The 15,080-nt window shown below is 36.8% G+C and overlaps 1 pseudogene; it reads left to right on the top strand.

Annotated features, from left to right (window-relative positions):
• Positions 1-5,761: 5,761 nt before the first annotated feature.
• LOC141431100 (adenosine deaminase 2 pseudogene) lies at positions 5,762-7,700 on the top strand (annotated as a pseudogene).
• The last annotated feature ends 7,380 nt before the right edge of the window (positions 7,701-15,080 follow it).

The following is a 15,080-nucleotide window of genomic DNA, read 5'->3' as shown; positions in this document are numbered from 1 at the left end:
TCAATCAATCAAAGCAATCAATTAAATTAGCCTACACACATCCACCTAATTGCTGAGTAAAGGCCTGTCACGCCACTTCACTCGGTCCTGTGCCAGTCTCATTCACAGCTTACAAGCCGACTGTCGGATGTCATCCAATCAACGGGTCGGCTGCCCATCGTTCTTTGATAAAATCTTGCCAACCACTCCGTAACCGCTCGTGACTACCTGTACCACTACCAAACTACCAAACTACCATGAGTTTACAGTGACCGTACTCGATAGCGACGGCGTAAATTATTTGTATGGAGAATTGTACAGCGCCTCTACAAATAATTTACGCCGTCGCTATCGAGTACGGTCACTGTAAACTCATGGTAGTGGTACTGTTACTGCTGTCGATGCGTTTTGCCAAGTGTCCTGCGTGTCCTGCCCATCTCCACTTCGATTGTGTTACCCTCCTGCCCACATCCACAAACTCCAGTTAATTTCCGAATTGAGGATATGGGCAAGAAGTATCATGACCATCATAGGTGTGCCTTCGCAAACGTCCATGTTTCAGAAGCGTAAGTTAGAACGGGCAAGACATATTGGCTAAATATCAAATATGAAGTTAAAATCCCTTGTAAAACTATATAACGTAGTGCAGATACGCGATATTTACCTACGTATGGTAGATAAATGTCTAATCATTAATAAGGCTGTCTGTATCACCACTCACGTTATAGTTTTTGCAGATTAAAATAATTACAGTACGTTTCGTTTACTCTCTAAATGAATGAGTGCATTACAAGTCCATTACGGACAGAAATAAAGGTTAGTTTTTTTTTATATATATAGTTAGCGTGATTTCTAGACATTTTAAGGTGGATATTTGAAATCTTATGCGAGCAAGCCTGCAGGGTTGAACTAGTGTCAACAAATTGAGGCGTCGCTATGCGTCGCTTGATGAACTAACGACTTATGGGCCGTAGCGACATGGGAGGTGGACCGTATCACACTAATTAGTGTTTTAGGGTAACACATTTTAAAGCGCCTGTGAGCAAAAAATAGCTAAATTTGTGGTGTAGTATAGCATCAGTAGGTGTGCTTCGACATTTGGGAAGTGTTATTCGAGCTAGGTATTAAATAAGGTAAGAAAGAGGTGTAGAGTTACAACGAATGTGGTATAAGGAGTCGGGGACTCACGTTTGTTGCACCTTGTTTGTTATCCTTGGTAGGTACTTAACTACCTAAGAGTACCTAGTACCTACTATATTCTATTTGTATGTCTACGTAGTAGGTTAGCAAAAAATTGGGCAAGTTTGACTGAATACGTCTGTAAATGTTTTTTTAGGATTTTTAATTTTGATTGTCATACGTTTCCATGCATTAGTCGGTGTTCAAAATGTAGGGTGTCAAAAGTGAAACTGTATTTTGAAACAAAAATTCAAGTGATGATGATGGAGTATGTATGTGTGTACCTATGTAATGTTTTGAGAGCTCGAAAACAGATTAAATTTACTGTTTTAGGTGATTTAAGGAGCGATAAAGTCGATCGGCGTAAGTTCTCATCTCTGGAAAAACGGTATTGAGCCATCTTTTGCCCATGTGCTTGCTCTGTCAACTAAGTACCTACTTGGGTGGCGCTCGGAAAAGTTTCAACCGCTGTTCCCTGATTCCCTTGTGTTACGAAAATCTGTCAATAAATGTCCATGAACTAAAACCAATTGCAATTCTTCGACTACACACCACACCACACCTGATGATGTTGATTGGGATTTTTAGTATATTATTTATTATCTATTTTCATAATCATAACCCACGGGAAACCTGTGGTTGAATTGATTTCGAGTCCTTCCCATTTACTTCCGGGAACAATTTGATAGGAGTAAATACTTTAACATGACGACTTTGCACTCCACAAGCTAACACAGATTGAGGGACAGCAAGTGGGGGCGCTTAGGCGAATGCAACTTCGGTGCGTTGCTTGCAGATTACCTACTGGCTTTACACTATGTCAGAGATTTGAATAGCTACATGCTGTATTATGTCTTTTTATACGCTGCATAGGAGCGTTAATGTTCACAGTTGTGCGCCATTGCTCCTGGTCACGCTTCTAACGGACGCGTAATAGTACCATTGGCACCACGGCGTCAGCTAAACCTTGTAAGAATAAATTTTGTAATTTCGAGGCGTTTTGTTTGAAAATAAGTTTTTGTTTAAAACATTTTTAATTACTGTACCTGCATTAGGTAATTAATATCTGCCACAGCGGAGCGTGCAAAAATACCTGACACGCCTACCGATCCTAGAGATAGAGTCGTATCAGATACCCCAGTCACCTAACACCTTCGCTCTAAGTAAAATCAACACTAATTCTAATAATTTTTTTTACATTTAAAATTAGGTCACGTAATTTGCAAATATACTCTTCAATAATCTATTGTTGGATTTTAAATGATATTTTTTTTAAATCCCTTTTCTTGACGTATTACGAAATAATCACTTTAGTGGTTTTTTTAAATATCCTGTTAGATATACTGGTGGATTCAGCTTGCAGGTCTAAAAACTGAATTATTCTAACATAGTTTGACAGTAAATAATATTTTTGCTGAAAAAAGTCACAAAGTCTAAAATATTAGAGTAAACCTTTTTTTAACGTTCTTCCGGAACCAAATTTTGGTGGATTCGAAAATATATAGGTTCTTAAAATTACACGCAAAAGCCAAAAAATAGCCTTACCTATATCGAATTATATTCAAAAAAACTGTAGAATGACCAGGCTAAGATACTATTATTCAGATACCTACAGATTAAAATTTCTGAAAAGTGTACGGTTATACAAATATGCACATTTTTTTTTTCAGTTTGAGAATTTTTGTCATCACATTTAGTTAACGTAGGTATTTAATAAATTGAAGTATATTTTAATGTAATGTAGTCATTGTTTTTCTAATTATTTAGTTTCCGGTTATTTTTTATTATTGCTTCGATTTTATTATTAATGTATGATTTAACACTATCTGAGATTTGTAGTTTTTTTATCATTGCCGTGAATTATATTAGAATAATTAATGAATGTGTTAATTTTACACGTCGCAATCGCGTCAGAATGTGAGACTTCTAATACTTTTAGAACTGTTTATTGTGTAGGTACCTACCATGTTCTCTGTAAATAAACAAGTTATCATTATCGTTAAAGGTTCCGAGTCAAGCTGAATAAAAACGTTAAAAAAATCCCAAAAGCAAAGTTACCCAGTTTTACCCACTGAAAATTATAATGATCAACTAATTAAGCCGTGTTCACACATAGCGCGCCGCGGTCAGGCGTCGCCGATGAGGTGTCTACCGCTTCTAATTGGGCCTCCGCGTCAAAAAGGCACAAGTCTATAGTTAACCCGAGATGTTTCAGTGTTACATGAAATTTCGGGATTATACTAAATTCCCGCCAGAATTCCCAAAAAATACATCGTGCATTTTAAAATAACAGTGCCAAATTTTATGGCTCCGTGCCCAGCGTATGAGATTTTGAGATTTTATTCCGATCCCATGTGAATATTGGGATAGAAAGTAGCCTATGTGTTATTCCAGATGTCCGGCTGTCTTCTTACAAAATTTCAGGATTTCAGAGTTAGGAATATGACGAATCAGGAATATGACCAGTTGAAAATGTCGAACTAAGAATATGACCAGTTAGGAATATGACGAATTAGGCCTTATAGTACGGAACTACGGAGTGCAAAATTTGAACTTCGTATCGTACCGTCGCGCTGCCACTTATACCATGTTGGGTCTTCAATTTGGTTGTTCGAGTTGAGGTTTAGACTGAATATGTCACGGAGTAGATCGTCGTGCAATGACTTGTAGTCGCATTGTTTGCTTATGTTCCTCAGATCTGTAATGTAGTCGTCTATGGATTCTTGAGGACCTAAATACGATGGTGAGAGGGACGGTACGTTACGAACTTCAATTTTCGAATTTCGTAGTACTTAGCCCCTCAGGAACATCAAGTCGACTTACCGTGGTTTTATTTACAAACATTTACACAGTCGGCAACTCTAACATAGACAGGTAGCGATTAATGACTAATTTTGACAAAATCACGCGTCTGCGTGTATGGTGAGGTAGGCCTTGTAATTTTCTCTCTGTGTACCTGTTTTCTGTATCACTTACTATTTAAGCCTGGTTGTTCTACAGTTTATTTTGAAATAATTCGATATAAGGCAAATTTTTTGTATACGGCTTTTACGTGTAATTTTAAAAACCTATATTTCCGAATCCACCAAAATTTGGTTCCGGAAGGTGGTTAAAAAAAATTGTACCTTAAAATAGGTGATTTTTTTGAGCATAGGTATATGTTATCAGTAAATTTACTGTCAAAATATGTTTGAATAATTCAGTTTTTCGACTCGTAAGCCGAACCCACCAGGAAATTAAAAAAAAAAAACTTAAGTGATTATTTCGTAATACGTCTAGTTTCTATTAGGAGATAAATAAAATGAGATTTATTAAGTCACATATTATCAAGAAATTAGATTTTAAATAATTACCATTTAAAATCCAACAATAGATATGATTAGAAATTACGTATTATGTTAAACCGATATAAAATTATCAGCAAAAAGTCTCAAGGCACGTTAAAGTCAGTCAGTCATACTTAATCCTTAACTATACTAACCTTTTATGCCACTATCGTAACTAATTTTTAATTTTTACTTTTCAAAATATGAAGCCTTTTTTTAAGTTCCTTTAAAAAATATATGTTAATGTTAATGAAATAATGAAACACAATAATATATAAAAAGAAGACTAATTAAAAATATTAATAAAAGTAAAACAAACGAATAACTAAACTATAAGACTAACTAAAAGAAATTTGAAAAAGTATCCCCCCGCGGCATGGACCCAAAGATGCTGCCAGCATTTCCTCGCTGTATATAGCAATGCTGATACGTTGTCCGAGGAAGCTGCCAGCTCTATACGTAAATAGGCTTATACGAGTAGCAATTTCGCCTGATTTTTTTACAAAATTATTAAAGATTATTTTTTATAAATTTTTATTGTCGCGGTGATAAATTTTGGTGGATTATTGAAGAATATATTCGCAAATTATCCGACCTAATTTTAAATGCAAAAAAATTGCCTATTTGAATTAATGTTGATTTTACTTAGAGCGACGGGTATTTCTGGTGTACAATATAGAGTCATTGTATTGTATTGTATAATAGGTAAATATAACAAATAAATATACACGCTAAATATAAAAAATAAAGACCCATCTCAAAATCAACGTTCTTTTCAGGATAGGGATTTAAAAAAACGCCACATTTTTTTAATATTATTAAGTAAGAAAAATAATAGTTTTACCACACGTTTGCTCACTTATTTAGCAATTGATGACATGGTAATTAAAGTCTGAAATGGCTAAACTGGCTAAGCTGAATAGCCTAAAACGAAACTATGTCCAAATTATACCAAACTATTCTACAAAGTCTCATAGGTCGAATTTAGCATCATGGACTCCCCTACGTACAACACAACGTAAGACGTAGTCACACTTTTATTAACTAATGTCAGTGGGTAAATTAAATACGTTTCTTAATGCACCAGTAAACGTCCGGTATCGTAACGGTTATCCGAATCACAGGTCAGCCAGCGGGGTCAACGACATATACGAGTACGTCAGATAATGTAGGAAACTAGTCACAGTTGATAAATTCGTTACTTAATCTAAGCAAACCTATCGGTCAAAACATAGCTACGTATCAAAGTCTCACTCATTCAATACTATAATATCCCTTGTCTCTTTGCGTAAACTAACGTTTCCTTGAATTTTTTGCTCGGTCCTCACTGTTTAATAACAGAACAGCGAAAAGAAAACTGACAATATAAATGTGCGGACGGGAATTTATTGTCGCAGTACACGTACTAAAGGCGACGCGGCGAGACCGAGTGTCACAGTCCGGTGACCCGATCGGTCGTAAGAAAGCACCAACATGAATGGACTCGCAATATCAAGTGTCCTGTTTTTAGTACTCGTTGAGAAAAGTAACGCGCGTGCCACTTTAAACAACTACAATGAACGCAAAACAAATCTAATCGAAGAGGAAACCCTGCAATCGCTCGGCGGCTCTCTACGTCTAACAGAAAAAGAACTGCTAGTCAACGAAAAACTCATGCAATGGAAAGAGATAGAGGTAAACAATTCGTTCTATAACCCACAGTATTTCAACTACTCGAAGCACTATTTCGATTTTAAAGATGAGATGAAGAAATCTAAAGTGTATCAGTTCATCCAACGGATGCCAAAAGGGGCGGTGTTGCACGTGCATAGTTCCCTGATGCTCGGTGCGAACTATTTGATAGAGCTGACGTATGAGGACCACTTATACGCCTGTCTCACAGACGATAATTTAGAATTACGCTTCTCACACACGGAGCCGCAGCGACCTTGCTCCGTTAAATGGACCCTCATGAGCGACCTCAGAAACGCATCAGAAGATATAGCTCAATTTGACGCCAAGTTAAAGAATTATTTCACTTTAGACTCGGACGACCATATCGGATTTCACACCGATATAAACGCCGTGTGGAAGAAATTCAATCAAGTTTACTTTACAATTAAATCTTTGATATCGTATAGGCCTGTGCGCGAGAAGGCGTTCTACCAAGCATTGCAGAACTTTTACAACGACAACGTCATGTATATTGAAATTCGGAGTGGATTATCAAGCTTGTATGAACTAAATGGGACTGTACATGACAAAATCTATATGGCTACTTTGTATGATGAAGTAACCAAGCTGTTTATGAAAGTAAATCCTGACTTCGTTGGAATAAAGCTCATAATGACCAGGGCTCGGGCAACAAACGTGGATAAAGTGCGCGAGGCTCTCGATTTATCGCGTCAAGTGAAACAGGAATTACCTGCCATGTTTGCTGGATTTGACCTCGTGGGTCAAGAAGACGTGGGTCGACCTTTAGCAGAATTTTCGCCAGTGCTTTTAGAGGCTCAAGATGAGATAAATTATTACTTTCATGGCGGAGAAACTAATTGGTATGGGACACCAGTAGACGAGAATTTGTTTGATGCTGTCTTGTTAGGGACAAAAAGGATAGGACATGCTTACGCTTTGATCAAGCATCCAGCACTTATGACAGCTGTTGCTGAGAAAGATATAGCGTTAGAAGTTAATGTGATATCGAATTCAGTGTTATCTCTAGTCCAGGACTTGAGGAATCATCCTTTGGCGATATTTTTGGCTCGTGGTATGCCGGTAGTTCTTTCAAGCGACGACCCAGGCGTCTGGGGAGCTGAACCACTCTCTGATGACTTCTATGTGGCTTTCGTGGCGATCGCTAGTAAACATGCTGATCTTAGAATGCTGAAACAACTGGCTATCAATTCTATAAAGTACAGTGCGCTAGATGATAACGGAAAAACGAGACTATTTAGTATATTCGAAAATAAGTGGAATGCGTTCATTGATGACGTTATTGCGACGAGACTGTAGTGTGTCTTTGTTATGTTCTGTGAATTTCTTTCAATGCTTGTTTATTATTTCATCATTGAATCTGAACGAACTCCATTATATTTATTGACAATTGTTTAATAAGTTCTAATAGTTAAGTAATGCTTGGGTAAATGAGTAGGTATTGTAATGAAAAATAGATATTCCAAATAGTTGGGATATTTTATTAAAAATGTGTTTTATGTACAAATAAAAACCGATGTTTAATATGTTATTATACTTTCCGTCTTGATCCCCTAGATCAAAGTATGCTGTCCACTTGCCAGTTAGAAAATATTTTTCTTGACGGACCAAGTTCCAAAACTGTTTTACTAACAATAGAAGTACAATAGTACCTACTTGCCTATAGGTATAAAACTTAAGAAGATGACCTATTGTATGTAGTAGTAACGTGTCAGTGTAGAAAAGTCGACGTTCCACTCCATATTCGAACAATTACTTAGGCTACAATACAATACAATACAATAACTCTTTATTGCACATCAACACAGTAAACAGTACAGAAAACAAAGGTATGTACATAGAGCTAAGTCCCATATCAATTCTGTGCATCTATTTTTTCAAGAATGTACGTATTTTAATAAATAATTAAGCTTTAAAAACTAAACGTACAAAAACGTATAAAATTAAAAAAAAAACCCCTTTGTACCTAACAAACACGCGTGATACCTCATAACTCGCCAAAATCCCTCATCCCCCATTCTCTGACATCCTTTGCCTTTTGTCAATGCGTCCCTTCCCTATGTAATTTCCCTATAGAGGCGCCCTTATTCGCTCACAGAGGTCGGTGTTTTTCAAACGCGCCGTCGACGTGCAGTTTAGAAACGCGCGTTAGCAGCGCGTTTTTTTTCCACACCAGCCATACAATTCGCGTGCGTATCGCGTTTGTATCGATACAAACACGTGTTGTCGCGTTTAAAAAACACGGTGTGCAAAGGCCCTGATAAAAGAAAACTAGCAATTAATCGTTCTATTTTCATTGCAATGCGATTGCACTCAGGCGTTGTGTTTATAAGCTTTATAATGTTCGTGTTTATAAGTTGTTTTCAAATGTTATAAACAAGTCGAATTTTACACAGTTCTAGTGATGGATTGGCTTGAAATTTTATACGGATAAGTATAGACACGATGACAGAGCCCAGCTACAAAACTTGTCTTTTTTATTATTATCAAAAACTTATTTAATTCTTGCTTAATAACGGTAAATAGATGCTCTGTTTTATGGGGAGTCTAATTTGATTAAATTACTTAAGAAAATAATAATATTTCAAATGAAATGTCTTATTTTGTTAACTACAAGCTTTTACTTACTTCACTTCAAAAGCCGATTCCGCGTGTTAACTACAAGCTTTTACTTACTTCACTCAAAAGCCGATTCCGCGTCGATGGGTGTGGGGAGACCCTACCTCTTCTCACAAGCAAGCGTCGATTCTCTTTTGGTTGAGTGCTAGGTGGGATATCGCTAGATGGCGTTAGTATTATAGGTCTGTTTGACTTTACAGTCTTACTTGAGGTTGGTTCATCCCATGGGTTCATGTCAAACGTCACACAAATGTCACACGGACGCACCACGGACCTCACGATACTACACTAGCGCCAAAAAAATTACACAATACATTGTTGTTCTAGTGACAAACTTCGTCTATTGCACAACAGATGGCACTACTTGCACTAGTTGAATCAATTCTACACAGTGCTGCCATCTTCGGGCGAGTAGTGGAAGCAGTGGGAGCTGCGCTGTAAAGGTTTGATGTAGGTATAGTGATAGTTTGATGTATAGTGATATAGTCAGGCCGGAGGTGACATATCACCGAAACATGTCAAAGGATATCTGGCAGTTACAGGTTTTATTCATAAGATAATACTTACAGGAATTACCGTAAGAACTCAATTTTCACCGGATTGCCTAATTTTTACCACCGATGCCAATAGGGGGTGTTATATATAAGTCTCACCACTATGTGTGTGGCATCATAGCTCCCAAGCGGATGGACCGATCTTAATGCGGTTCTTTTAATCGAGAGCTAATTAAATGCAGATGGTTCAAGCCATGATCTACATGCCTATACTTGGTTTGGATAGGTATTTAACTAAATGTAAACAAAACAACGTCAATTGGTGTCTTAAATATTGAAATTCCCCCATTAAACTAACTAAATATTTACATTTCTGTATTGAAATACACTAGTCTAGTTTGTATTACAATAATAGATAAGTAAAATGTTTAAAATCCTTGACTTTACCAAATCTGGTAGCTGAAGTCTGTTTACATTTAGTCAAATAGCTATCCAAACCAAGTATAACTAAGTTGTACATAAATTCTTTATCTAGGTATTTGTTCAGTCGATTAAGTGTCAAAGTTACAATCATACACTCACAAACTTTCGCATACCTATCTATTATTCATTTTAGGGTGTTCTTCTATGCGCTAACATAGTTTAAGGAACTCTATTACTGTTACTAACCAATTTTGAATATATCTTTTGCTGACATTTTATAATTTTATTGTAATTATTGTTACGGTTTTTAACCCCCTACGCAAAAAGTAGGGTTATAAGTTTGACATCAATGTCTGTCTGTTTATCTGTTGTGGCATCCTATCTCTCAAACAGATGGACCAACTTTTATTATGTTAATTTATATTTGTGCTCGGGTCTTGGATGTTTAATATGTATTTAAGTATGTATTTATCTATATAAGTATGTTTATCCGTTGCCTAGTGTCCATAGTACAAGCTTTGCTTAGTTTGGGACTAGATCAATTGGTGTCAAAAGTCCCATGATATTTATTTTTTAATTATTATTATTTATCCGATTAACAAATTAATGTTCTTCTCAATTTTTATTGAATGTTTTTAGAAAATAAACGATGTACGATGCCCTTCTACACTAATGGCGCTTTCCAACGTGACATATATTTCGGTACTTGAATTAACGACACAGCAGTATTATTCAATTGAAATTATTTTGGGGTCCCTACCACTTAGATAAAATTGTTTGGTCCGGTTGACTCTAATATTACCAAAACAGGGGCCGAAGGCAATTGTCAAATTGACCGAATGATTGTTAGGGGAGTGAATGAGTGAATGGGGTTTGCGCAGTTTGAATTTGGAAGTTTCCATTCGGCTTATAGATTAACGTTAATGGCCATGGAATCGATATTCTTAGATGATATAGACCAGCGAAACAGCAACAGAAATATACCTATGATATGTTTAAGAAACCTATTTGATATCTATTTATCTGTTTAATCGAAATAATCGACCTAGCCTGGTCTCATCTTTAGGGAAAACTTTGTAGATAAGGTATATTTTTTATTCTTTTACGTTTAAAGTACCAAATCAAGCGTGACGAAGTTATTTAACTAGCTTAAGCCCTCGAAAAGATACAGAATAGGTTTATCCCCGAAAGTCATACATACAGGCTGATTAGGAAAAGCGGGACATACCCCCCCCCCCCCCGGATTCAGTTAGTTTAAGACTAGGTACTTCTTATAGCGTAGGTATTAGTGAGAATAAAGGTTATTTTTTTAAAAGTATTAGGTAAATTTTATTATTTAAGTACTAAGTGCATGGGCACTAAACACTAATGCAACTAGAGTTGTTGGTGTTAGCGACGTGCTCATTAGGGTTCAGTATTATTAGTTAAGTTTTATTTTTATATTTCACATGTCAGGTAGTTTGCATGTGTGTCGGGCGATGCGCCGTTCAAACTAACGAACGGACACAAGTCAGTCGTCCTTGGCTAGCCGCGCGCGGCACACACGCACTTACGCCCTTTTATAATTTTTAAATATTTGTTCTTTTGGTGTCGGTTCTTTGGAATAAACTGTTCTACGAGCTTATCTACTTCTTTGCATTTAAAATCATCCGCATCGTCTACAGTTGGGTTTTACTTAAAATGTGATCGTGAACGATTTAGTAATTTTTTTTCAATTATTGAGTGTGTAGGGTTGGTCCTGTGGCCTATTTCACGAAGCTACAAGTTAATTTACAAGCGGTAGTCTTTGTTTAACAGTATGAATTGAAAAGAGATTACCGCTTGTAAATTGTAACTTGTAGCTTCGTGAAATAGGGCACTGCTCACGTCTCCCGAATAACTTAGTAGGTACCTATAGTTCCTGTGGGCGTGTGATATTCGAATTCTTCGCAAACGAAGTCTTGTGCAATAGCTAATAATACCTAGGATAGCCAGCTAATTATAGGATAGATAGATAGATACAAATCTTTGTTCACAAAAATGCCATGGGCTATCGTTTTTTGTCTTTCTAGATGGCGCCACTGTTGCGTGAGGTTTTAAGTGTGGCTTTCAGAGTCTGAAGCTTCTGATATCAATAAATGTTTTAAACCTTTGCTTAAACATCTGCCTTCTGCCTTGTGAATAAGTTGTAGGTAGACACCAAGCGACGGCCAAACAATCACATCTCAAAATCCCCGGCCACAAATCAGCCACGTCGCTTTAAAACCTTAATTTTAACCCTCTTAAGTCTCATTTATCCTTAAGTATGTAAATATTGGAGTCCACGGAAGTTGGGGGGAGGGGACAAAGGACGCCGTCCTTTTGATGTCGCCGGCACCTGTGAGCTACTGAGATAAATGGCTTCTTGAGCCTATACGTGTTAAGGTAGGCTCCCTATACAAAGTTTGAATGAAATAGTTTTAAAACAATTACCATTTAGGTAGGTTTAAGCATAAAAATTATCATGATCTGCATTGGGTCTGTATGTCTATCTGCTGTAACCTCTTCCTGCTTAAACCGCTGAATTGATTAAAATATGAATATTAGGTTAAATATGAGGATTATTAAAAATAGGCTCAGTAGGTAGTTCCAAATATCCCTTTATAAAATAATTTATTAGGTATGTAAAACAAAATATATTTTTCACCTCAGCACCTCAAACTGGCAGGTTTTGCTATGAGAAATCAGTGAGCAAAATCGCATTTTGCTCACTCCGTGACACAAAGTAACTTTTTAATTATTATTTTTAAAAGCTGATAATGTTGGGTCCACTCACGGAATTCCAAATATTTGAACTTCACTTTGATCTGTCACTTACACTTCAACACGAAAAAAGCCAGAGATAGGATCAAATGTGTTGATTACAATTTTAAAATAAATTTATGGTATTAAAAATACATCGATACCTAATAAATTACATGACAACGATATATTTCCAAAATGTAAATTTTCCCGTTCTTTTAATAAAGTATGCAACCTCGTTGCACGAAAGCAGCTTCTCTTGTTTTTTTTTTTTTTATAAAATGATTCCGTATACTGCCTCTACAGTAAGATTTTATTTATTTATTATTATATTATTGATCAGTATTATCATTATTATCACCAGCTGGAAGAAGCCTAATGTTGAATAAAGACCTCCCCCTTAGAACGCCACTAGAGATGTCATCAGTCCACTTAGTGGGACGCCTGCACTTTGTTTTAGTTACTGAGTAAGAATTTTGGTACCTAAAGATTTATTCAGGTGTCTTTGCGTAGTTTGTGTATCATGTGTGTATTTTTTATATTGCCAAATTGATGTGTCAAATAAAGAGTAATATAGGTACAGTCACCAGCACAATATCTGACACAACAAGCGTGCATAAATATCTGATACGATTCTATTTCTAAGACCGGAAGGACGTGTAAGATATTTTTGCACGCTCCACTGTGGCAGATATTAATGCTTGTAACTGTACGTTTGTGTGGACGGGCTAGTTCGAAAACACGAAGTATTGTCATCGACAGAACCGCTGCGTGGCACAAATTGGTGCGGCTAAGAACTGGGTTAAATAGGAATTGGTTGCTTGATTTTAATGAAGTTTTGCGGGAGATAAAGCGCTGTTTAAGTACCTACCTACTCAAATGTTAGAATATTTTCATGTCACTAATATTATAAACAGCCTTTTCATCCAAAATTCCTAAGTACCTTAACACTAAACTCTTCAACCAGTGTGCGTTGCCAGTGAAGATATATGGATCCGATAGACTTTATAGAGAGGCTCGGAGTTGCTCAAAGAGCTATATGGAGAGAGCTATGCTCGGGGTTTCTCTACGGGATCGAATCAGAAAAACGAGGGTCACCGACATAGCCAAGCAAATTGGCTCGTTCAAGTGGCAACGGACTGGCCGTATAGCACGGAGAACAGATGCAGAAGTACCTAGCCGTTTGGGCCGAAAAGTTCTCGAATGGATGCCGCGGATCGGCAAGCGCAGCGCAGGACGTTCATCAACAAGATCGACGGATGACCTGCAGGGCTACTACGAAACTCGAAACTCGAAGTTCGTATCGTACCGTCCCTCTCGCTCTCGTGTTACATGTCACAGGGACCGCACGACACGAACTTCGAGTTTCGAGTTTCGTAGTAGCCTGCTGGCTAATGCTGCGGATTCACGTTGGATGCAAGGTCGCTTCAAGCTAAAGCAACTGGAGATATATGGGGGAGGCCTATGTCCCAACAGTGGGCGTCTACGGCTGATATGATGATGATGAGTTGGACTGACGATCTGTCGTGTTTTAACTTTGTTTTAAGGTAGGTTTTAGGTCGCAAATTTAAGATGGAACTGCTTGCAATAATGCGCTGTATAAACCAAAGGAAGACAGACCGTTAAAGACCATATGGTGACTGCGGCATAATGGGCCTAAACCGCAATTTGACGAGCATGCTTACCGCGCAGTGCCAATTACTAATAAGGTAGTGTTGTTGTAAAAAGGTTATTGTTATTCTTTAGAGTTCCGTGGACAAAAAGACCATAATTTAACCCGTACTATTAATATATTAATTTCCAGCACTATTTCGAAAAACTTCTGTTTTTTTTGTCTCGGTTGCTATTTTATTTAATTTTAACCCCCCATGGCAAAAAGAGTGATGTTATAGTTGAGATATAACGTTTTAAACTTTCGTGATTCTCACTCATAGTCAAAATACCACAAACAAAAAATAAATAAATAAATATTACTTGTGCAATAATAGCGTGATAAGTCCCGTTTGTGGTATTTTGACTTATAGTTGAGATGTTATAGATTAGTTTCACTTCAATGTCTGTCTGTATGTTGGTCTGGATTAACTTTATAGCATTCTTGTATAGTCTAGGCCATAAATAGAGGCGCATCTTAGCTTAAACTTCTTCGATACTATAGTATTGGACTATTTTTATTCTTTTTATAAATTAAAGCTTGATGTTGTACCATCAGCCAAATATGTGGTCTACCACCCTAAAGTTGATAATCGTTTGCATGTCATAAAACAATAATGCCAATATACGTGTCCGTCAACTTGAAAGTTCGACTTTAGCGACATATTCATTTGATAGGATCTTGTTTAAAAATTGATAGACCACTTATTTGGCTGATGGTACCTACATAGTTAGTTATATACCTATAGAGGCTTAAATTTCAATAGAGAAAGATACTTACTGCATAGGGAAATGTGTTTTAGAAAGAGATAGATGTACGTATAGATTTTTCACCATAAATCCAATTTTCCACTACACTATATTTTCCTAATAAAATCGAAAATTCAAGAGTTGTCAAATACCGTACTGATACGGAACCCATTTACAGAATCGTTTTTTGTACGCCGTGCTATGATCG

This window comes from Choristoneura fumiferana, chromosome 9 (assembly GCF_025370935.1).
Source record: "Choristoneura fumiferana chromosome 9, NRCan_CFum_1, whole genome shotgun sequence".
Taxonomy (NCBI): Eukaryota; Metazoa; Arthropoda; class Insecta; order Lepidoptera; family Tortricidae; genus Choristoneura; species Choristoneura fumiferana.
Note: the sequence above shows the minus strand (reverse complement) of the source record. Positions and strands in the feature narration are given on the sequence as shown.